Here is a 13,534-nt window from a genome sequence, read left to right on the forward strand (position 1 = left end):
ATTGAGAAGTGATGTATTTTGAGTATTTAGGGCCTTTATTTTTATTATTTATTTTATTTATTTTTATTTTTTGAGGAAGATTAGCCCTGAGCTAACATCAGCCGTGATTCTCCTCTATTTTCATTTTTATTTTTATTTTTTTGCTGAGGCAGATTGGCCCTGAGCTAACATCCATGCCCATCTTCCTCTATTTTATATGTGGGACGCCTGCCATAGCATGGCTTGATCATTGGTGCATAGGTCCGCATCTGGGATCTGAACTGGTGAACCCTGGGCCACCAAAGTGGAGCGTAAGAACTTAACCACTGTGCCACCAGGCCAGCCCCAAGGCCTTTATTTTTAATACAATTTTGTTAATTGTAAGTTTATCTAATTTAACTTTTAATGACTGTGCTTAACAACTAGCTCACAAATTTCCTCAAAATTTAACAATTGGCTCTCCTGAGCCAGTATAAGCTGGGTAACCCTTTATGTTATAAGTCCTTTGACCTTAGGATCTGTTAACATAGCATTATTTACGCTATTATGGTTAAATAAGGGGGCAGTAAGTGCTATGGATAACAGTAAATCCAGGTGCAGGGGTGATCAGAGTACTCTCTGAAAAGGTGACATTTGAGCAGTCACCTAAAAGAAGTGAGGGCCTGAACTTTACAAATATCTGAATGAAGATAGGCAGAGAGAACAGCAAGTGCAAAGATCCTGAGGTGGGGACTTTCTCCATGAGTTTGAGTTAGAGAAAGGAGGCCAGTGTGGCTGGAGAGCAAAGGATGGGGTGGGGCAGAGACAGAAGTAGTAGGAGACAAGTCAGAGGGATTCTGAGTTAGATTGCATAGGGTCTCTGGGCTGTTATCAGAATTTTGGCTTTTCTTTCAAGTGAGATGAAAGCCGAAGACAAAGTTTGAGCAGAAGCCTGACGTGACTTTATTTTTGAAATGATCACTCTGGCTGCTGGGTGGAGAACAGACCAAGAGAGGAAGGAAGAATACGAATTAGGAGGCAATAATCTAGATGGGACAAGATGGTGGCCTTGGAGCAAGCTGGTTCCAGTGGAGGGTGGCAATGGCCAGGTTCGGGCTACCTACTGAAGGTAAAGCCAGCAAGATTGGATAATGGACTGGAAGCAGGGTCTGAGAGAGGCATCAAGGATGTCTTTCAGATTTGGGGCCTAAACAATTGAAAGGATGGAGTTGCCACTTGCTTTCTAAAAGGAGTGAAGGCGCAGCAGACTTGGGGGATGTACAGTTTGCTCTGGACACTCTCAGTCCGGATCCTGTGAACACCCTAGTGGACACTTTGAATAGGCGGAAGTTCCAGAGGTCCAGTCTGGAGACACATGTAGGAGCTGTCAGCATAGAGCCTGTATTTGAAACCCTGGCACTTGGTGACATCACCAAGGAAATGAATACAGATTAAAAAGAAGAGAGAACTAAGCAAGGAACCCAGAAAAAAAAAATTCACAGGCAGCTCTAGGTCAAGGAGAACCATCAGAAAATCCTGCTACGCCATGTGCAGCCTCAGCTCAGGGGACAAGGGGAGGAGAGACAGTGACTCAGTGTCTTCTTCCAACAGTGGCCTCCTCTTCTTATTCTCCTAACAGGATTTGCCTCCATCTGTCCTGCTGACTGGCACACGTGGTCACTGCTCTAGAGTCTAGATTTTGACTTGTGGCTAGCAAAAGATGTCCTGGGATCCTTGTTCCCCTGGGTAGTTGCATGCCCACCTCCACTCCAGTGGGTGCCCTCCATTGCTGTCCAGGCCCTCCACCCCTGCTTTCTCCCAAACGGTCTTCAGAAACACTCTGATGCGGTCACCTGCAAGGACTGCCATGCGTTAGTAGAGCCCCAGCCTCATTCCTGGTGCTTGGGGCAGGCAGAGTAGGGTGCCTCTGAGTGATGAGAGTCACGTTCAACATGGCCAGTGAAAGCAAGGCTCCCACGTACATCTCTGCCCCAGGACCTCTGAGCTTGGATGGCAGAAGCTGGATAATGAAGGGGTCTCATTGGATTTTTTCTGGTGGCCTCCAATGCATTGGCCTCACCCTGGACAGAATGACTTGTGCAGAATGTGAATTTCATCATGCCACTCCCCCGTCCTCCCAAGAAGATCTTCAATAGCTCCCAACTACCCTCAGGAGAAAATGCAGACCCCTTAACAAGGCTAACAAAACCCATCTTGGTCACGGCTCCACGCCCTGCTTACTGCTTCAGCCCATTCTTAGCACATCTCCAAACTGTATTCTTTGCTCTAGCCCCGCTGCACTACTTGTGGGTCCTAAAATGATCCATCTTTTCTCCTACTTCTAAGAACTTACACAAATTGTATTTCATTTCCCTGCAATGCCTGGAATTGTTAAACACTTTTTACCTATATTTAGAAAGTGAACACGCAGCTTATGGTGGCTTTAACAGAGTTTCCTAAGCATAGCTCAGTTGCCTGGGTCCAGGAGAGGTTGGGATAAAGGCAGCACAGGCATTCCATACGACCACGGAGACCCAGGATGGCATGGAGCCTGTCACGTTCCCTGCACATTTTCATGGGGGCCCACATCTGCTGTTGGCCCAGGGGGCAAGCCAGAGGCCTCCAGCTGAGCACCGGGCTCTTGGGAAAGGGGTCTCATGGTCTTTAACGGGGCAGGATGATGATGGCGCATGGTGGGCCCAGTAGTGATGGCAGCAGAGGATATTAGGGAGACCAGGCTAGTACTTTGCGCACTATTCAGGAAAAGACTTTCTCTCCAAGGCAGGGCAGCACATGGTCTAGTGCTTTGTGCTAGGTTCTTGATTCAATGAATATTCTAGAAAGCTTACTTGTAGAAGTTCTGCAGTGTGGCGGCATGTACCCATGTGCTGGGGCAATCGTCGTGGGGTAAATTGTATGCAAAGCTATGCATTAGGGTTTATTTCTCTTTGCTGTCTCCCTACAAGTCTGACTTATTCTCAAATAAAACTAAGGAAAGAAAGAAGGGTGAGAGCATGGCTGCCTTCCCGACTAGATGCGGTGGAGTAATGATTAAGAGTAATTCTAAAGGATGGAAGAACTGGGCAGAGAAAACATTCAGATTATACTTCTCTGCTCCCTCCCAAATTCTTCTCCTAGCCTCTGGAATTCCCATAAGACGATTAGCAAACTTCCCTACACTTTCACCTTCTCCATCGAAGAGTGTCTACGCCGCCCATCGTTACTGGTTCTCCCCTGGAGATTAATTCCTGGAGCCTGTACCTTAGGATCTGGGGGCAGGGGCACGGCTTTCTTTCTCCTGATTGTCCCCTCCAAATGACCATTCCCTCACCCCCCGGCAAGGCTGGTGTTCTCTGAGGCTTGTTCCGTGGAGTCCTCAGGCGGTCATCACCTTGTGCAGACTCCTGACGGTGCCCCTCATTTGAGAAGACCTTGGCTTTCGGTTCATGGTCCTCCTCTCTCCTGAAGTTCCACCAACACCCTGGGTGACTCTGGTGCTTTATGTGGACAACCCCTCCAACACACAGGCCCCTAAGCTTGACCTCCTCCTCTCCAGGGACCTTCTCCTTTAACATCACTTAAGCCACCTCATCCCTTAACCAAACCCGAGACCCGATTATCACCCCAGCCATCCAGCCTGAATCAGAAATGCAGATTCCTGCTCTCCAGCACATACTTTGACCCATCCAACTCACTCACTCAGCTACTCCCAATATATCAGTTCTATGTCCTTGCTGCGGCTTTAACGAGTCCCAGATTTTCTCTAATTTGCCACATACTTCCCCTCCCTTAACTTCAATCCCCTGCCCAGCCCATCAACCACTCATTCACCAGTACGAAAAACTCCTCTGCCTCAATGTTCTCACTTTGCAGCTGTTTTGTATAACTCTAGCCCCAGAAAATCACCTGGCTGCCGTCTCTTTGCTCACCCCTGGACAGCTGGGTGCTGTTCAAGAAAAAACACACAACCACGCACATTAGTACCAACAGCTAATGACAGTCCCCCTCAACGAGGCTCGGACACCAGCTCTGCCCGACAAGCCTAATATGCCTCCACAACTGTTCATATTCTCCTCTGCAAAAATGTCTTCACTTTCCCCAAACCACCCCCGCCCTCAGCCGCTCCTTTCATCTCAGCCAGTGGTCTGGCTTCCTCCTTCTAAGGGAAAAAAGAAGCTGGCAGAAAGGAACACTCGCAAGCCCCCCACCCCCCAAATCTACAAAGCCGCCTGCGTCCTTATCATCCCTCCCACCTTCACTCCTGTACAACAAAGCCAATCTCTTTCCTTGGCATGGCCCTCACTCTCATGCTTTCACGGGATCATTCTTCATCCACTTAATATGCACTCAACAAACGTTCTTCGAACACCTACCAAGGCCAGGGACTGTTCTAGTTGCTGCGGAAACAAAGACCCTACTCTTACAGACCTTACATTCTAAAGAAATATATCCAATAAGCCAGTGACGACAGTGCTGTAAGAAACACACAGTGAGGTAAGGGGGCTAGCAAGTGATGAAGGAGGAAGTGCTATTGCACATAGGGTAATCAGGGAAGACTTCTCTGAGGAGGTGGCATTTAAGCAGGGACCTAAAAACATGAGAGAGAGTGTGTTCCAAGTACTGAGGGCCTCGCTCTCCCAAGCTTGTATGGTAGGTAAGACTCTCAGGCAAATATGAAATTTTTTTTCTAATATTGAACTTAATTTCTCCTTCAATCTACCATTCCGTGGGGTGGTAGAAATTTAATTTCTATCAAATTAAGGTCCCACCTCTCACCCTCTCACTCTTGCTGATGAGACCGCTAATTACTCTCCGTGCCCGTCTCACATTACTCTCCCTCACAGTCTGTGCATGTATTTCCTTAACTCGCCATGCTCTTCCTCCCTTCTGGGTCCCTGTGTGCCCAAGTGCTTCTTGCTTTCCCTGGAACCCCCTCCAGCACCCCCTAATGGCCACACTCATTCTTGACTCTTACCCCATCCTCAGGTCTCAGCTTAACTATTTCCTGATCAGATAAGCCCTTCCCGACACCCGATCCAGGTTGCCTATCCCGCTGTTCTGCCCAGGGCCAGTCTACAGCTGGCGCCCGCAGGTGCAGTCATACCAGCTTGTTAAAATATTGAAACGCTTCTTCAGTGCTGTAAGTAGCTGCTGTCACCCCACCCCTCATAGGGTCCTTCAGATGGCCCCAAGATCTCTCCTCTCAGATGGTAGCGCCTGACCCAGAGGAGTATCCCCAGCATTCTGCTCGGCTGCCAGAGCTGGCATCCACGCACACAATCAGTAAAATATTTTAACATACCCTCTGGTTATCTTCCAAGGCCAGGCACTTTGTTTAATCTCTGATTTAGTGCTTCTCTTTCCCACCGGCTCTGAACTCCTCCAGAGCAGGCTCTGTGTCTGTCTCATTCACTCCTTTATCCCGGCACCTCAGACAGCGACGACCCAAAGGAGGAACTTGATACTGCTGACTGAGTGAATGACTGAGTGAATGAATGCACGGGTGGAGTGATCATGTATATAGACACCAGCCGTGGTTACCTGCCCATGTTCATCGGTGTATGTGTGTGCATGTGTGTGTGCGTGTGAATGCAAACAGGGTCTATACCCGGCCAAGAAGATGGCTTTGAACTTGAGCCCCCCAGCAGTGCCCACTGCCCAGTATCCTGGAGGAAGTCTACACGGGGGACCACGGTGGGGTCCCATCACAGGGCTCATATGTGGCTGGAGAGGGTCTGCGCTGCCTGCCCCAGGCCCTGATCATGGGTCATCATGGCCCCCTCCTTCCTCCAGGCTGGTGACAATGCCCAGGCAGTGAGCAGCACCTGTGTGACGGGGGCAGGTTGGGAAGACTTGGGTTTGGAGACTCTGAAAGCCAGGAACATTGCCGCTGGCTCTACCCCTCACCGTTACTCAAAGCCACGGTTATCGGATGGACAAGGCTGACCAAGCAAAACCAGGAAAGCTTCCATGGAGTTTCCTCGACGGGGACAAAACTCTGGGCTGTGAGGCTGGGGAAGAGCAAACGGAAGGAGAACAGCGCAGTGTGACCTGTGAAGCGTCTGCTGGTCCCCAGGTCTAGGTGTCAGTGGTTTGGCTTCCAGGGGACAGCACAATGCTAAGTCCTCTTCCTGAGCAGGTGAGCCCAGCCACTTGGCTGTCAACCCCAGCTCAGAACAAGACAACCCACAGGGGTCTGGCCAGTTGGAGTTCTTCCCGTCAGGATGTCCGTCAACAGCCTATTGGAAACAGGGCGGTGAGCATGAGGAACAAAGCTGGGCAGGTCTCCCAGGCTGAGAGGGGATGAAACTCTCCCAGGGAGCCACAACTCGGAGCCCACGGATCTAGCACTCAAGTCCCACCACACTCCGTAGTTCCGTGTCCTAATGCTGAAGGAGGAAAGAAAGTGGGTCCTTTAAGACAAGCAGAAGGTCTCTCGTGGGCAGCCACCAGCGCACCACGTGGCCCAGGCTGGGAAGTGAGCGGCAGCCCTGGTCCTCAGCCACACTTGGCCAAGCTCCCCGTCGTCCCCGACACCGGGCTCCTGAGTGTCCTGAGACACTTACATAAACTGTGCATTCCTGGATTCCAGCCCCACAGATCTTGAGGCTGCAGGTCTGGGGCAGTGGGATGCCATCCAGGTGGTCCTCAGACCACGCGTGGAGAAACACTGGCAGGCAGGTGGCTAGGGAGCATCTCACTTCAACATCTCTGCCATGTGGAGCCTGGCCTGAGGACCCAGCCCGTCCAGCTGAGGGCTGGGGAAACGTTCCTGCAGGAGGCTCTGCGGTACCACACGGACAGACAGGAAGTGGTGTAGACGAAGTGGAGGGTGTGGATGTCAGCAAGACACTTCCTAAGACTCAGCACACTTCACCACACACGCTGGAAGGCAGAGTTAGCATCCAAATGAGCCCAGCCATTTGAAGCAATGAGCCACTGAGATGATGTAATGTCAGAGGGACCCATGTAAACTCCTGTACGCACTCGAAAAATCCAGCTGCTGAAACGTGTGTTCCCAGGGCTGGGGCTTAGCAGCAGAGCACATGGGAAAAAGAAAGAAAAAAGACTATGAGTTTTAAATTGACTATAAACTCAGTATGAGAAGATGCAGTGTAGACATTCAAAAACATGTGACACTGACATTGACAGCTTATTTATTTTTACTTAACACTTCTATAACACCATCTCAGACACTGTTCTAAGCACTTAACAAATATTCACTCTGTAAGCCCTTGTAATAATTCCATGAGGTAGATATTATTATTAGCCCCATTTTACAGACAAAGAAACTGAGGCAGACAGGTTTCATAATTTGCCCAACGTCACACAGCCAGTTGGAAGCAGAGCTAGAATTTGAACCCAGTTATGGGTTATCCACCGCAAGGAAAATGTGAACCAATGCTCGCTCTGCCCTGAGCAGACCACACTTAAGAAGCAGCACTGGCCACTTGGGTGTGAACCACTGGAGGGTGAAGGGACTCAAGGCCAGGAGGAGCAGGGGGAGGCGGTGCGTACATTTACCAGGCAGCAGAGTAGGGGGGCCCTGGGGCAGAATACTGGATTCTTCAAATGATTGCCCGCACACAACTGAAGGGTTATCAACCACAAAAGGGAGGGCTTAATATGTAAGAGTCCCGAGGGCACAAGGAGAACCAACGTCATAGGGAAGCTGGCGTCACACATGCCAAAGGGAGACTGCTGTCTCAGGGAGCACAGCCCTAAAGGAGGACAGTCCTAAAGGCTAGGTGGCCACTCCTCGGGCACAGGGAGAGGAGATGGATGCGTAGAGGATTCTGTTCAGATTCTGGATTCCTTTGATAGCAACGACTCTGAGCTCCCACCAAAGTCTGGAACACTGACTATAGAGGAAGCCAACTGTCAACGTGATCACAGCCATCGTTCGAATTCACCTTCCGGGGACAGCAGTTAGCTGAGATCCAGGTGGAGCAGAGGGGCTGGAGCTGGGCCAGCAAGCACGACCTGGGAGCTGAGAAGGGGATCTAAAGAGAGGGGGCAGACCTTCCAAAGACGGATTTCACCTGACATCTTACCAGGGCTTACCCCATCCCAGGAACGCTTCAAGTCCACCCACACTCTGAGAACAAAAAGATTGCGGTATTTTCATTTATTCACTTGTTCAGTATTTATTAAGGTCAAATATTTATCAAGCACTTACTATGTGTCAGGCCCCAACCTGGGTAATGGGGGTACAGATAATGTCCCTGTCCTGACGGCACAGAGTCCAGCACATTGGAAAGATCATGGACTCCAGAGAGCAACATACCTTGCATTGGACTTGAGGCCCTGGTACTTCCAAGCTGTGTGACCATGGGCAAAGTACTTAACCTCTCTGAGTAGGTTTGCCTCATCTACAAAATGAGAATTTCTACCTCAGAGAAATGTTTGAAATTTAAAAGAGGCCTAGGACTTGGCACGTGATAATCAGGGTTTGTACTTATATTAGTCTGGGTTCTTAGCTGCAAGCAACCAACGCTGATTCTGGCAGATTAAACCAAAATAGGATTTTACTAAAAGGATATCAGGTCGTTCACACAGTTGTGAGAGGCCTGGAGAACAAGGCTTTAGACCAAGCTCCTAAAAGCAATGCCCATAACAATACTGCCAAAATCGCCTGATGAGAAAGCCACCACTGCCCGCTCTTCCCCGGGAATGCCACGTTTGGGTCCGGCAACAGACCTTCCGACTGCTACCACCTACCCTCCGCACCCCCACCGCCAAGAGAACGCCAACGCCTCGCTACATGGGTTCCGGACAGAACCTCTCTCCTCAAGTTGCCCCCATGTCCAGATTGAGGTCTCACACCCGTGAGTCTGGTCGGAGGGGCCTGGGTCTCACCTCGGCTCCGTAGGTAGCTGCAAAGAATCCTGGGAGTGGAGCGCTCAGGTTCCAACTTTGGGGAGGGAGGACTCAGAAGGCTGGAACTCGCCCCACCCCCACCCTCACCCCAGTCCCCGCCCCCTGACAAAGACAAAGCAAGGATGTTCGACAAATGCTATGCACCAGAACATGACAAATGTCCACTGGAATCCGTCACCCAGGTTGTTCACCAAATACACAGCCAGTCTTTCGCCAGCCCTGAAAACTCCCGGTGGAGATGTCCCAGACTCGCCAAAGCCTCCCAGCCCAGACCCTGCAACCCCGACACCTCTGTGAAGTCCTTGGTGTGCATCCGTCCACACGTGACCCTCCATCTCCAGCACGAGGGAGAGTCTCAGGCAGGAGGTTGGAGGAGGAGTGGGGACCCTGAGGCTCCTGGGAAAGCCGGGGAGCGGACTAGGACCTGGCTGGGGAGGCGCAGAGTGGACTAAGCCTGCCACCAAGTGGCCATCTCGAGAGCTACATGGGGGCCAGGACTTCAACCAAGCCGCCCAGGCAGAAAGCCCGGCCTCCCCGCGCTTGGGAAGTGAGCGCTCCTTCTCCTCTCTGCTCCTGAATTGGGTCCGATCTGCTGACCTCGGAATGAGAGAATGATAGCCAACATTGGTTTGGTACCCTGCAGTGTACAAAATGCTTTCAAGCAGTGATAATAATTACACGACAATATTAATTATTATTATTATAGAAACTATCATTAATGGAGGGCTTACTATGTGCCAGAAACTTTAATCCTCACAACAAATCCATAGTGAACAAACATATTTGCCCAGCCGGCTTCCAGTTTTCCTTTTTCTCTCCACAGAACCTCAGTTTTTTGGAGGGGGATTCCCCTTCTACTCCTAGGACTTTTGTTGAAACTACTGGCAAAAAGAAGCTCTATTCTCACTGAACCCATGAGAATAGAAGTCTTGAGCATCCCCTGTCCAAGACTGAAACGAATGCACAAGGAGCAGAACAAACCTCGGTGGCTTTGGAGCCCCCTGGATTCAGCCGTGCCTGAAAAAGTCTCTGGGCTTTTCCATTTCGTGAACCAACATATTCCCCTTTACCTAAGTCTATTTGGGTGGGAGTTTTTTTTTTCACTCATAACCAAAAGAATGCTATTAATTCTTATTTAGTAAAAGAGATTAGCATGTGGAAGTTGGGCATTGTAAGTAACAAATCCCAAAATAGGGAATTGTCAAAGTCAAGGCGGCGGGGGACATTTTTTCAACACCCTTTGCTGCTGCCTCTTTTGGGCACTGGATAGAACGTGGGCACCAGGACAGACAAGATCCACGCTCTCCTGAGCTGGCTTTCTCGTGGGGAATGCCACAGCAAACAAATCAGACAATAGCAGGGGCGGGAAGTGCCATGCAGAGAGTGAAAACATTAAAACATCTCTGTGCTGTGATAGAGTATGACCAGGGGGTTTCTTTAGATTGGGTGGTCAAGGACTGGTGTGATGGAAATGCACTCTGTCAGCTTGGTTACCCGGGGACCTACATTCCCCAGAACCCCCTTCCTTGCATGGTTCCAATTAGAGTTGACTGAAAGAAGAACTTGTGTGAGATTTGAAGGCAGAAGTGGTCCAGCGTCCATAACTCTCTTAAGGACTCTTTGCAGTCGCACGCAGGGATGGGCAAATGCATTGGGACTCAGTGAGTTCATCACACCTTTGCTCTCCTTCCCGCAAATCCAGCTGACCATCAGCATCCTTCTGATCAACCACAGCCTCAGGCCCTCTGCCACCTGGCTGTAGAACAGACAGAGGGAGCAGCCTCCCACGGACCTCTCTATGAATGTCTCCTTCACAGCCCCACGGAGGTGGCGGCCTTTAAAAAGAGGTGGTAGCAGCAATGGAAAGGGAATAGGTTCAAGATCTGTTTTGGAGATGGACTTGGTAGAACGTGCTGGTGGGTTGGATGGAGAGTGAAAGACAGAGGGGAATCAGGATGACTCCCAGGATTTTGCCCTAAACAAGAGAGTGGATGTTGGGCGCCATTTTCTGAGACAAGAAGCAGCATATCTAGTGTTGGAAGCAAGAGTTCTATTTTGGACACTGTAGTAGATTGAAAAAAAAATAGCCACAATATTTTTATTAGATTGAAAAAACTGGCCATAGCCCCTCCCAATCATAATCATAAACTTACATAAAAGTTGCAAGTACAGTACAAAGAACTTTCTTTTTACTGAACCATTTGAAGATCAGTTTCTGACCTCATGCCCCATTATGAGCAAACATTTTACTATTTCCTACAATCAAGAACATTTCCTCCCCTACCTAACCGCACTCAGAATCAAAATCAAGAAATTAACGATGATAAAATACTATTATTTAATCTGCAGTCCTTATTCCTATTTCTCTAGTTGTTTCACTAATGATCTTTAAAGCGATAGAAAAATAATTTTTGTGTCCACCGTTCACTCCAGGAACACGCGTTTCATTTAGTTTCACGACTCTAATGTCCTTCAATCTAGAAGATGCGTTCTTTATTGTTTACTATGATCTTGACATTTTTGAAGAGTACAGTCTGCTTATTTTGGGTAGAATGTTTCTTGATTTTTGTTTGTCTGAAATTTTCTCACAGTAATGGGTTTTTCTCATTGCATCCCATAAGGTGGACACAGTTTCCTTTCTCCTGTATCTGATCAGGTTTACTTTGATCGTTTGATTAGGGTGGTGTCTGCCAAGCTTCCCCCCCGTAAATTCCTCTTTTCTCCCTTTACAGTTAATAAGCATTTGCTCATCGTTGAAGTAAACATCATTAATTGAGGGCTTAATATGCGGGGAGGTACTTAAAAAATTTGTAAATATCCCATATCTCATTAAACTTTCCATTGGTTTGTTCTTTGTTTGTATCAGTGTAGACTAATGGTTTTCTATTTTTTTCAGTGAGTTGTTAACTCTCATTATTTATTTTGAGGCTCAAATTGTCCCTTGTCTGGCCACTCAGTGGAAGCCCACCATTTTTTGAATACTTCATTGCTTTCTGGCACAAGATAAGATGTTCTAGGCTCATCTTGTACTTTCTCCACCTCAGCATTAGAAGCAGCCATTTCTCCAAGGAGCCCTGGTTCTAAGATCTGCAGGCAAGAGGTGAGGCTGCTCCCAGGCCTTCTCAGTGGACACACACATGCACATGTGTACACACACACATACACACAAACACACACACATGGATACCTTCCTGTCCCTTCTCCAGCACCAACTCCCCATTCCCGGCCATCTCCCCAAGAGGACACCCTCCTCATCCTGCTTGGAATTTAACACACCCTGCCAGGCCAGGCGACTCCTCTATGGGGACACCCTGCTCCCCAGGACAGGCCACTCCTCACCATACCCTCTTCACTCCGCACAAGCTCTGATAGCTTGCACTGGCCCACCCCGCTGCCAGAATGCCCTTTTACCTCACCCGGGCTCTGACACCCATGCCAAACCACATCCCCAGTGCTGCATGGACCCTGCTTCTCCATCCTACTTCTGCTCTGACACTCTGTGCCAGGCCACTCCACCTCCTCGGAGAGATGCCCTTTGCATGCCATATGCTGTGATTCCCAGGCCAGGCTGTCCTCCTCCCTCCCACCCACCTCACCCACACCTTCCTCACTCAGGTGCAGATTCACTGCTCCAGCCTGGCTCTTCCCAGGAATGCCTTCCTCACACTACTTGGGCTCAGACACCCTACTTTGGGCCACTGTGGCTGGCCTTCCTGTAATGGCTTCAGCCCTCAATTGCTCAGGAACAGGGGTGGGGAGAGTAAAACCCATATTAAAGTTTTAAGGGTGTTGTTTTGCTAGAGAAAGTTCAAGTCTAGAAAAAGTAAAATCTGGTGATTGCTGAAGCCCTAGGCTAATTCTAGATCCGCCCACCCTATCCCCATCCCTGCCCCCGCCATACCAAAGGCGAATGAGCTGTTAATGTAGTGCACAGACCCCAGGAAGGAAAAGTCCTCCAATGTCCTTCTTAGATGAGATCAAGGAGCAGAGTTGACAAGGGATAGCTTTCCAGAGAGTGTGACTAGGGGCAGCTGGATTGGCTGGTCAAGTAACACACTCCATTCTCCAGGCAGGGACTACTTCACATTCCCAAACTGCAGGATGGGATATATCTTATGGACCAGTGACCCAGTGGCTCACATTTTATCAATGAGAATTTTCATTTGCAGTTGTCCAACCTTCCCACCATTGTTACACACGGAGCATCCAGGGCTGATTACATGTATCACTTGTCTACAGGCCGCAGGACTATGAGGACTCACACCTGGACCTGATCAGGAAAGCACACATCACCCAGAGACCCCGGACCTGGAGCTTTGACATCCAAGAATAGGTGGCTTTGGACCATCTCCCTTTGGGCAGACAATGAGTGAGTGTTTAGTGGTATAAGGGTGAAGCATTTTTCTAATTATTACTTGGGAAGAAAGGTGTATAGAGGGTTGGGCAGCCAAGCGATGAACTCTAGTGGAATTGCTTTTTCCTGCTCAGCATGTGTTTCCCTTTCTTGGGGTAATAACACTCTGGTTTTCCTCTGGGGAATTCACCCTTCCCCACTTTCAGTCCGTCTGGGTTGAGTAGGGCTGACCCAGGCTCTAGGGGTGGCCATGCAACCCAAGCCTGGCCAGTCAGCCTATTTCCATTCCTGGCCTTATGATTATTTAGATATGGGCAGATGACCCAATTAAGCCAATGAAAG

Source organism: Equus caballus, chromosome 7, assembly GCF_041296265.1.
Source record: "Equus caballus isolate H_3958 breed thoroughbred chromosome 7, TB-T2T, whole genome shotgun sequence".
Taxonomy (NCBI): domain Eukaryota; kingdom Metazoa; phylum Chordata; class Mammalia; order Perissodactyla; family Equidae; genus Equus; species Equus caballus.